The following is an 11,309-nucleotide window of genomic DNA, read 5'->3' as shown; positions in this document are numbered from 1 at the left end:
TGAAGTAGCTTAGCTTTTCTTACATGTTTAATTTTAAGTTTGGATTATTCCTTGATTCAAAACAATGGATTCATTTTTCAAATGCATAATTATAATATTGAATTAAATTGCATTATATAAGAATCTAACCTTATAATCTATAATGGATTCATTATATTCTAAACATAAAATACAATATTTTAGTAGGAAGAATCTTCCACTTTATAATAAATTAAATTACCAACCAATCAAATTTAAAATAATTGAATGCCAATAAATTTAATACTTGTAGATAAAATACTTTTTCCGCAAAAAAATAAAAAATCCAAATCCAAATAATTTTATCATGAAGATAGCAAAATAATGTGGCCAAATGAGCCATTATAAATATATATACCTGTAATATCATTTATCATTTATCTCATGTATCTTCTAGATTGTGTTATAGTTATCTATAACAACTTTTCTTCGCATTAACTCTTGTGAAAATGGGCAGATCTCAAAAGTAACAACTTTTCTTCGCATTAACTCTTGAGAAAATGGGCAGATCTCAAAAGTAAATTGGCAAAATAAATAGGCAGAAATGCATCTATCCTGTTCAGTAAAGCAACTTGGCACCTAATAGGTGCATTCTTGTACTCCTTTAAAAAATGGGTCCATCAGAAGTTCTGCAGCAGAAGGCCTCACCGGTGCTGCTGCCAGGCATTTTTCAATAAACTGTCGCATTTCTTGATTGGTAACCTTTTCCAATGCTGCAGGCCTTATATCAGAACTCACCTTCTTATAAATTTGAGCAACGCTACAGCATTCACTATAAGGAATTTCCAAAGTAACCATCTCCAGCAAACACATGCCGAAGGAATAAATCTCTACAAGCTCATTATAATCCTCCTCATATAATTCTGGGGCCATGAATTCCGGAGTACCGAGGACAGTGTGTGCACAATGATCATTTCCCAGGGTAGTGGCAAGACCCAGATCCCCAATCTTCAGAACGCCACTATTGCCATTCACAAAAATATTGCTGCAATTTAAATCTATGTGAATTACCCAAGGCTCATGATTATGAAGATAATGCAATTCTCCCAGTATCTGAAGTGCCCAATTCTTCAAAGCCTTCGTGAGACATGACGGTGCTTTTGGCGGTACTCTCTCAGAGTACCCGAGGTACAGACCTCAGTAATGAAATTCACATGACTTGGATTCAGACCTCAGTAATGAAATTCACATGACTTGTCTTTTTATCCAGCCATGCATTATAGAGCATAATTATGTTTTTGTTCCTCAGAGATTTCAACAGACGGACTTCTGCATAGATCCTCTGTATGGAAGCATCATCTAGGTTTTGCAGAGGCACCTTGTTCCACGCAACCTCAATACCCTCTTCTTGATCAAAAGCTCGGTATACCCTCTTCATAGCACCACGGCTCAGCAAATCTTCATAGCGACCATACCTACCAGTGGGATCCAGTTCCACAAAGGGCTCCCTGTCCTTATCACAGGTGTCATATTCTACACCAGGCATTTCTCCACCTCCTATAAAGTAAAGGAAACCCTAACCCCGGAATTCCAAATTAGGTTCCTCTTCAAATAAACAGAAACCCTTGCAGGGCTATAGGAAGACACAGAAATGGAGATTTTCCCTAAATTCCGAAGACGAACAGACAGCAAAGACATAAGACTTTGCTTCCTGTGGGATTACTGACGACACTGACAGCATTTTCGCTCCAGAGATACTGAAAAAACAGAGCCGCCAGATTCAGAAAGCCACCCAATAAATTGAAGTGTAAAATATTAAATTGCGGGGCAATCTTAAATCAAACCGGGAAATCCAAAACCCTAGCTCTACACAGAAACAAATTCTGTTGGCAGAAAAGAAATCTCATTAAACTATTTTGATAAACAGAATCCTCGAAAAATAAGACTGTGAACAGAACCACTGCAGTGCAGAGTTCCAAACACAGTGATCAGGAAAAGCAACCTTATAAAAGCAAAACAGGAGCATGCAGAAAACATACCTGTCTATCTGTGACCACAGAAATCGCACCGTCTATCTGTGACCACATAAATCGCTGAGTCTGTTCTTGTTAAGCCGGAAAATAAAATAGGTCGATAACAGGCGGAGCACCCTCAGGATGTGAAAATCTTGACGTTGGCTTTGACCGAGAAATACCCAGCTACGCATAAATATCTGTTTGGATAATTATGGGGACATTTCATAACTGAAAGAGCATTGACACATTTAGAGTAATTCGTTGGTTATGCGCTTTCCCAACTTCCTGGATTGCTTTGTTTTTTATGATGTGTGACATTGTTTTTTATGATGTGTGACATTGTGTTTAAAGTGGTTTATTGCTAGGTGTTTAAAGTGGTTTATTGCTAGGTGGGCGATAGATTTAGATTCAGATTTTGATTCAATTATTTGCTACGATAAAATAAATAGATGAAATAGATGACATCTAGTTTAAGAGATGGAATAGATTGCTTTGATAAAATAAAGTAAACAAAGTAGATGACATTTAGTTTAATTAAGAGGAATAGTGGTGCTTTTTGTTTTTGTTTTGGTGTTTTTTTTAATTAGTTTAAGTTGTTTAATTTATAGAATTAGATTTTTTTAGAAATTTTTATTGTGCTGAATATATTTATGGATTCAAAAACATATTTTAAATAATAAATAAGTTAATGTGAAAAAACTGTTTCATCTACTAGTTATACTATGTTTTTATTTAGAGAAGAATGTGTAATTATTTTAAATTATTTAAATTTTTATAAAATTGAAAATATTTATTTACAGTTTCATAGATTTTAGTAGTGAAATTGTTGTGTGAAGGCTGGTCCCTTGTCCCACGAACAAAAAAATTATACATCAATTTCATTTAAAAAATCAAATTATCATTATTATTATTATAAGTTATTAGAATTTTCTAGATGTTATATGAATACAATGTATTCGAATTTAGCACAACCTTAAAGTGGAAAAAAACAAGAAGAGATCATTAATGTTGATGTGATACAACTCTCTTTGTTCTTTATAGGTTGAACAAAATGCTAGTTGTCATATTTTTTCATGATCAATTTTAATTAATTTGTATTATATATTTTGTAGGTGTATATTTAGGCATATAATGTTTGTTAAGATAAGGTATGGTATAACTTCTATGTATTGATGGATATGGTTAAGTCATTTAATATTGTAACAATTTTTTTTAATTATTGAAATATAATGATATAAAAAGTGAGAGTTCACATTAGTTTAGGGCTGTGATCAAATTTTTTTTCACGACCTAGGTCGATTTGGAATTGGGTGAAATCCCTAAGGATATTTTTCCACCTTTCAGATCATGATAAAACTCTACTCATGCATAAATTTTATGTGAAATTCTTATATGATTGTAGTTAAAAAGAAGTTTTGACTACAACAACATTAGTTTACAATAACATGGATGTCACGATCTTGGATGGAGTGGATGTATTAGCTTGTCCATATCTAATTTTGGGCACTTAATAAAATCAAATGCAAACACATAACCAACTTTGCATCTAATCAAATATGTGATGTAGCTTAACATTATGATTGTTGAAGCATGCAGGGGGATTATGATTGTAGAGGGATCATTCAAGGAGCTCAAGGAAATTAGAAAATAAAATTCACATGGGGACTAGGCCATATATCTAATAATGAGGTTGAAGCTATAGCAATGTATATAGGGATCACTTTCTAAAAGGATATAGGGTAGTGTGATGTGGTGATTGTTGGAGACCCTCATTATCATAAGACGATTGAGCCAAGGAAGAACTCCCTTCATCCCCACCTTCACTTACACATTTCAAAGATAATCTTACTCCTCCAAGCCTTTGATCAAACTCATTTATTTTAGATTAAGCGAAAATAAAACTCCCACATTGGTCAAATCGCCTACATATTGGGTATTTTTTTTTTATCTCATTGATACAACTTCTCTTCATTGCATTTTTTAAATATATGTTTTCTTGATACCCAAGGATTTTTCATCTCAATGGAGCCTTCGTAGCCTAGGTTCATCATTTTTAGGACTAGCAAGTCATTCCTTAACACGAAAACCACTCAACACAACAATAGTTTCCTCATACATTGAAAGTTGAGTTTCCTCATATATTGCAACTTTCATCCCCTTTGCCTAACACCATTTCAAAACAAAGATAAAGTGAGGATGATTTCCAGTTAAACTAGGGGGATTATGAGGAACAAAGACACCACCCACCAACACAATGCCCAAAGAGGGCTTAGTCAACATATCCAACCCAAAAATTTATTAAACCATCCAATAAGCCTAGATATTAAGGGCATGGTTCCATTCAATATGAAGCTAACTAATCAACTCAATTAAGAAACACAATGTTTAAGGGGTGCTACCCTCTTAGGGACCCAACCTTCAACCAATAAACTCAACTAGGCAACTCAATGTTTGAGATGTGCTAGCACCTCAGGGGCCCAAACTTCTATGGGCACCTACATTATTCTATTATTTAATTATGTGAATTACATAGCAAGGCATCACTTTCTATCCTAGCGTTTGTACATATCCATTTTATATTGTTTTGTAACTTTGATTGACATACACACCTAGATTACGGTTTTTGAATTATAGACTTTGTGAGTCTATAAGAAGACTTCTTGGATTCTTTAATAAACTGAGGAAGTTGTTCTTTTCTTCTCAATGTCTTATCTAATTTTTTGGATCAACTTCAACTTCATCTTATAATTTCTTTATCCCTTGGATCAAATATAGTCTTGTCTTGTGGACTATTTCTCTTGCTCTTGTTTGCAAATATATTTTTCTAATCAATTGAAGTCATTGGTTATGGTCCATGTGAAGGTTTCTTTCATTTTAATGGCCTAGAGACATTAATTTATCGATTCTTTTATATTTTCCAAATTATCTCTTTAATGAATTCACATAAAGTATTGAAGGTTGCTTAGTGGTCCTGAGGGAAATGTAATTCAAACTCACCATGGAAACTTAGTAAACAAAGGAATGGTTGGAGCAAGCTAACTCTAAACTTATGGTGTTGTCAAGAAGCAAGAAGAACACATGAACATTGCAAAGCATGCTTTGGCTCCCAAAAGATTAGGAAAAAGAGGCTAAGGACATCCTTCTTGATATATTTGATACATAAGACCTTCTTGTTTATCTAGTTGACTTTGTAGATCTCTCTCCTAAAGTACTTGTTAGAAGTGCTTTCAACCATCAATATATAGAAGGCTCTCAAAGAAAACTAATCATAGCAAATGTTGAAGATGTGAAATATAAGTTCATTTTATTTACTATTTGATTAATAAACTATTTAATTTTATTACTTTTTATTTAGTGAGATTGTAGAACTATATCCCTACAAATTTGTGAGAAAAATAATTCAATCTGTTTTGATAATATAGAATCACTTGTTAGTCAAATTAAACCTTACTTTTAGTGTGTTTAAGAAATATATTTTGATTTGATAAATAAAATCATAATTCAATTTGAAAAAAACAAAACGTAAAAAATAAAAAACAACCTGAATTAATTATTTATTTAAATGAAGTGTGAGATATAAATAATAGAAGTCCAATAAGACTAAAGATAATTCACAAGGAAAAATTCATTGTAAAAGATTACATATAATAAACCAATAGAAATAAAAACTAATATTAAGTTTGTTTATTGATGTTGATGAAGTTTTTTATTTCATTTATATAATCATATTATTTTATTTTCCATTTTATATATTAATTCCAAATCTTATATCACAAGTACACAAAAGCAGATAAAAAATAAGATGACTTTTTTCCATTTTTTTTAAATGAAAAGCACATCTCATATCACGAATACAAATAAAAAGTACGATGAATTTTCTTTTTTTTTCATGAAAAACACAAGAGCAAATAGGGATGTATCCCAACTTTTTGTTGTTGTTTTTTTTCTTTAATTTAATTTTTAAATTTAAGTTGCTTCAATTCCCTAATTGTTTCCATGTTTATATTTTTTAAATATTCTCGTTAGAGATCTGCATCCATTGGTATTAAGAGTTTATGATTTGGAAAAAAAATGATATTTTCAACTAAGATGATTATTTTTAAATAATATAGATTAAAATTAAAAGTCTATTTATATAAGTTTTGAAATAGAAAATATAAATACAATTATTAATTAATCATATAAATAAATTGAGTTGTTTTTAGTGAGAGTTTTTGGAAGTTTTTTGGTGGGTTTTTCTTGTTTAATTTCTCTAAAATCTTACAAGAATTTAATGAAATTACAAGTTTGATGGGTAACCCGCACAATCGAATTGTCCTAGGAGTTTTTCAAGGTGCTAAATCCATATATTCAGTAAAAAAAACCACTTTAAATAACACAAATCAAAATCTCACCTCAAAACAACTCCTAAATAAATTATTTTGATATTACTTAAAATTTTATGAAAAAATTTAATAATAATATATTAGAAATTAGAAATAACTAATTTAATAAAATATTTTAATGAGTATGATAAAAATAAATACTTATATTATATTATTTAAAATTTTCAAAAAATATAATTAATAATAAAAGTTAAAAATTATGAATATTGAATTTTTAAATCATATGCCATCAACATTAAATATAATATAATACATATTTAACATTAAATATAATAGGGAAATTTTAATCTAAAATCATTTAAAAAATCAACAATTATTAAATAAACCAAAAAATCATCTTAGCAGTGTATGAATGTATATAATAAATAAATAATATATATCCACTTCAAATCTAAACACAAAATATAATATATTGCATATATATTCCGGAACAAATTTAATATTTTAATAAATTATATATTTAAATTTATATCATAAACATATTGGAATAGATGTATATCTATAAAATATGTTTGGAAAATTATTGGGTCTAGATATTCTATAACAGAAAAATAGTCAAAGTGATTTGTGAATTCAGGCTTTTGTTATTCTTTATTTACAGGTAATTTCCAACCATTACTTTATTTTAATTAAAAAGATATTTTATTAATTAATGATAATTTTTTAAGTTAAAATTAATGTTATATTCTAATGACTAAAAAACATCTTTCTTCATCTTTTTAATCTAATGACATGATCTGGTTCTTCATCTTGTTTTCCAAAATATTGTATTGTTTTGATTTGATAATAAGTGACAATGCATTGGAAGTGGTTTGTTGGCATGGTTGGCAATAAGTTTTAATGAATTGTTATATTTTATTGACATTTATTTAGAGGAAAAGTGTATTTTATAAAATTATTTAAATAATTAAAAATGAAAATATTTATTTATATTTTTGTAAATTTTTAACTTATACTTTTATAAACTTTAGCAATAAATTAGTACATGTAAGTTGTTTTTTGTTTTTCAAATAAATGTATGTTTAATTTTATCACATTATTATTATTATTATTATTATTATTATTATTATTATTATTATGGATGGTAAGTTTCTAGATGTTATATGAATACAATTTGTTGGAAGAGCACAACTTTAAATTAGAAAAACCAAGGAATAATGATGTATGTGTACATTCATATAATGTTTGTTAAGATAGGTATGGTACAACTTCGACGTATTGATGAGTATGGATAATTCACTTAATCTTGTCACAATCTTTTTTTTTTTTATTGAAATACAGTTATATCTATTTTTACATGATCTAGGTGAATTTGGAATTGGGTGACACCCCTAAGGAAGTTTTTCCATTGTTCATGAATCTTAGCTCATGATAAAACTTATGCATGGAATTTTTGTGAGATCCTTATTTGATATGTAATTGTAAAGAAAGTTTGTCTACAACAATATTAGCTTACTATAGCATGGATGTCATGATCTTGGATGGAGTAGATATTAGAGAATCAGAGATGCACAAGAATGAAACTAAACCTTATTTATCAAAATTCTTGGACAACCAGTACATTATATAGACACACATAGACAACCTCTAGGATGTTCTAGATCCAAATGATTCAGATCACCAACTCACAACACAGACTACGAAGACACAATTCATGACAGATAGACTCAAACACTAACTACGAGAACACAACTCAACCACACCATTTCAACATTATTCCAACATCCCCCTTAATGGAGAAATGGATTTTCAACAATGCCTAGCTATTGTCTACATACTTCAAAATTCATCTTTCTAAGAGGCTTGGTAAAGATGTCAGGTACATTCTTACTTGTATTACAATAGACAAAATGAATCTCATTTGATTATATCTTTTCTCTTACAAAACGATGTTGGACTTCAATATGTTTTGTTCTAGCATGATAAACTGGATTATTTGCCAACTTGATGGAACCTTGGTTGTCACATTTGATGCTTGTTGACCCTCTGTGTTTTTCTCCAATATCTTCAAGAATCCTCCTTAACCAAATAGCTTCATAAGTTGCATTGGTCAAGGCTTTGTATTCTCTTCTGTGGATGACAAAGAAACAATTGGTTGCTTCTTGTTGCTGCATGATACAATCTCTGATCCTAAATTGAATGCATATCCAGAGATTGATCTTCAATCATCAGGATTTCCAACCCATTCTGAATCAGAAAAACTTGCCAACCCAACATCAGATTCATCAGTATATAAAATACCAAAATATAGTATTTCCTTTAGAGACCGAAGGACTTTATTTGCTACTTTCTAATGGTTTTCACAAGGCTTAGCCATAAACTGACTAAGGATGCTGACATAATAGGCTATATCTGGCCTGGTAGTGGTGAGGTAGTTCAAACTTCCCACCAATTGATGATAAAAAGTTTGATTCGCTTCTTTAGATCTATCATCACTGTAAAACTTGGCATTCTATTCCAAAGGAGTAAACACTAGTTTTCATTCAAACATATGAAATATTTCAAGGATTGTCTTTGCATAGTTGTTTTCTGTGATGATTGTCGTACCAAATTCCCTCCAAATTTCAAGACCCAAACAATAATGAAATTCACCAAGATCCTTCATTTCAAATACCCGTGGCAACTGATTTTTAATTTCTTCAATAATCATGAATTCACTGTCTATTATGATAAGATCATCAACATATACAGATATCAAAGAAATATTCCCATCTTCATCTTTCTTGATGTTCAAGTTAGGATCACTCTTTCTTCTCACAAAACCTTTTTCATAAATGAATGAATCAATTTTCACATACCAAGATCTTGGTGCTTGTTTCAAACCACACAAAGCTTTCTTTAACCTACAAAGAAAATTCTCCTATCACTGGTTTACAAACCCTTTAGGATGAACCAAATAAAATTATTCTTCTAATTCACCATTCAAGAAATAAGATTTGACATCTAACTAATGCATTTTCCAATTTTGTTTTGTAGCTAATGCAATCATGATTTTAATTGTGTTCATTTAATTATCTTTGGGCAATTCTATTAATTACCATGTGTCATTCTTCATTATGGAGATATATTCTTCATTCATTGCATCTCTCCATTATTTATATTCTTTAGCTTCTTCTTAACTTGAAGGTTCTACAACATTCAATAAATGAGACAACAATGCATAATCTTTATACATTATAGGTGGTTGAATTTGACGTGATGACCTCCTTAGAGTTTTATTGCTTTCATCCTTCTTTCTGCTTTGTGGAGTCTCTTGTTCTCTTATTAGAGTGTCATGACTGTTGGATGCTTCTGGCTCTTGAACCTGTAGCTGTTCTTGTACCTATTGTTGTACCTATTCCTGTACCTGTTGTTGTACCTATTATGTTCTTGTTCCTGTTCAAAACTTGCTTCTATTTTGACATAATCATCAATATCATGCCATACACATGTGATTCATTTTATCACCTTCATATGCATTTTCATGAAACACCACATCCCTACTTGCAAGAAATCTATGTGAACTAGGATCAAACAACTTGTATGCCTTTTGATCATCACAATATCCAATCAATGTACACTTAATTTATTTTGCATCAAGTTATCTTCTTTCATCTTTTGGAATATGTGACAATGCCTTGCATCCAAAAAATCTTAAATGGTTCATTTTTGGTTTATATCCATAAAATGTTTCAAAAGGTGTTTTTAGATCTAAAATTTTGGTTGGATTCCTATTTTTCAAATAAACGTTAGTATTAATGCCTTCAGCCCAAAAATAATTAGAGATATTTTTACCTTAAAGCATGCTTCGTGCACATTCAACTAGTGTTATATTTTTCTTCTTGGCAACTCCATTTTGCTGAGGTGTATGAGGCATTATAAATTGTTGTAGAATCCCATGAATTTTACAATATTGATTGGTTCTCTTGATTTTTATTCTCCCCCTTAATCAGATATGAGAATTTTGATGTATTTCCTAGTTTGTTTTTCCACCATGTTTTTGAATTCCTTAAAGTACTCAAAAACATCACTTTTCTTTCTTATGAAATAGACCCAACTGTATCTAGATCTATAATCAACAAAAATAAGAAAGTAAAATGATCCTCGAAGAGATATAGTTTGGGTAGGTCCACATACATTAGTATTAATTAATTCAAGTATTTCTCTTTGCCTTTTTTATTCATGTATGATAAATTCCTCTCTATGTTGCTTCCCAAGTGCACATGCTTCACATTCAACATGATTATTCCTCATAACTAGAAGACCTTCAACCATTATTTTTCTTTGAAGTAACATTAAATCATTTTGATTTAAATTCCCATACCTTTAGTGCCATAAATTTGAATCTATTGAACTTGTTGTAGATGCCAATGCTTGATGTACTGTCGTGGTCACATCCACCTTATACAAGCCTCCAACTTTGGTACCTGTGGCGATAACCTTGTAGCGATCCTAGATATCTTTAACATCACATTGTGATTTGACAAACTCCACCTTTAGATCTTGATAAAAAATTGTAGAAACATAAATTAAATTATTTTTAATACCAGGAACATACATCACATCGTGGATTTGTCTCTCTTTTCCATTAGGTAACATCACACCTGTTTTTCCATAACCTTGAAATTTAAGGGATTTGTTATCTCCTATATAAACACATGTTCCATCAATGTTCTCATGATATTCATCAAACCAATCCTTATTACAAGACATATGGAGTGATGCACCAGAATGAATGAACCAATCCTTCAGATCATCAGTCTCAGTAGACAATGCAGCATCAGAAACAAACAATCTAAGATTTTAAAATCCATCATTTATTGAGGTGTCTTTGTCCACAAAATTCCCATTATGCATTTTTTTTCTTTATTTAGACTCATTATATTTCCTTTTATAGAAATATTTAGCATGATGTCCAGGTTTGCCACAATAATAATAATCATGATTTCTCTTATCATGAACTAGAAATTTA

The 11,309-nt window shown here is 30.4% G+C and overlaps 1 pseudogene; it reads right to left on the bottom strand.

The window, feature by feature from the left end:
- Nucleotides 1-597: 597 nt before the first annotated feature.
- Nucleotides 598-1,504, bottom strand: LOC149201343 (putative serine/threonine-protein kinase WNK11; annotated as a pseudogene).
- Between the last annotated feature and the right edge of the window lie 9,805 nt (nt 1,505-11,309).

The sequence above is a fragment of the Pinus tabuliformis genome, chromosome 2_1 (genome assembly GCF_031772625.1).
Source record: "Pinus tabuliformis cultivar Carrire ecotype Pingquan chromosome 2_1, CPIR1, whole genome shotgun sequence".
NCBI lineage: Eukaryota > Viridiplantae > Streptophyta > Pinopsida > Pinales > Pinaceae > Pinus > Pinus tabuliformis.
Note: the sequence above shows the minus strand (reverse complement) of the source record. Positions and strands in the feature narration are given on the sequence as shown.